The sequence below is a fragment of the Crocuta crocuta genome, unplaced genomic scaffold, assembly GCF_008692635.1.
Source record: "Crocuta crocuta isolate KB4526 unplaced genomic scaffold, BGI_CrCroc_1.0 scaffold167, whole genome shotgun sequence".
NCBI lineage: Eukaryota > Metazoa > Chordata > Mammalia > Carnivora > Hyaenidae > Crocuta > Crocuta crocuta.
Window position 1 is genome coordinate 1,263,894 of NW_027532406.1, and position 1,378 is coordinate 1,265,271.

Here is a 1,378-nt window from a genome sequence, read left to right on the forward strand (position 1 = left end):
ATAGCCAAATACTGATGTCTAAGGACCTGTCCTGTACCTACATTTATGGGGGCACAAAGAAGTTCAGGACCTGTCCCTGCCTTTAAGATACTGATGGTCCAAGGGAAAGGACATGCATATGAAAAGAAATCATCAGTCAGGAGGTATGAGGTTAAAGGGTCACCTCAGTGGCATATCTGATGTTTCCTTATAAGATTTCTAAGAACTAGAAAAGGCATCCACTGAGAAAAAGAGAAAGAGAGTGCATACCACTGTCTAAGAGGAATCTTGGTGGCGATATTGCTGTGGCTGGAGGTGGTGAGGACCTCTTAAAACTGAAAAGGTAAAGCTTGGCTCTTTCCCCAGTGAGCTCATAGTAAGTGGTCAGTTCACACTGGCTTTGGAATGCCCTGAAAACAGTGATTATCCTCAGAGGAGTGGGACTAGATCTAATATTAGCACTTTGATACTTGACAGTACTTTTGATCTTCTAATATGCCTTCTTGTTCTATAGAATAAATATTAACACCAATAATAATTTGAGAAATTATATTAGGCCTTGTGCTGAGCACTTCATTATCTCATTGGATCTTAAAACGATCCTAAGAGAGAAGTACCTTTATGATTCCCACTGAGGAATAATAATGAGGAAACAAGTCTCAGAGTGAGGCTTGTCCAAGTGAGCAAGAGCTGGGACTATAAGCAGATCTCTCTGCCTCCAGAGCTCATCCTATGTGGTCTGCCCCTCTAAATCCAAGGTAACAGAGGTCAGAGGAGTAAAGAGCTATGTTGAAGGATACACAGCCAGTTGGTGTGATCAAGGGAGGGTCTCTGGCTGCAGACCTTGCTAATTCCTGCACCACAGTGAGCAGCTCTTGGTTCTCATGTGTGTATCATCTTAGGCAGAGTCCCCTCAGGTCCAAGTGGCTGATGGGTCACTAGTCTATACTCAACTAGCCTGTGCCAAGAAAAAAATACTATCTCATCCTAAGATAAGTTAAATTATGGATGAACACAAATAAAATGAAATAAAAGTAAATCTGGTGTTCCCAATAATTCTGAACTCACCCTAATTTGAAGATTCTCCATTGATTGATCTGTGCCAAACATGGATGCTATAGGTTGATTGCCCTGTTGAAGGATACATGAGCTGGAATGAGTTGTGTTTAGTTCTGCTCTGGTTTGACCTGCTTAAATCCCCCAGAACAGCCCTTTATAGAACACTATCCTCCAAGGCCCAGAGAATGGGTCAAGCCCTCTCTGGGGAAAGAAAGACAGCAGTAATCTACTATGAATTCTTCAGACTGGGCCTGGAGACACATAGGGATGGATGCCCAACAAGCTGAACAGGCCTGGACTAGGGTGTGACAAGAGGAGTCTAGGGCACAAATTTAAGGAG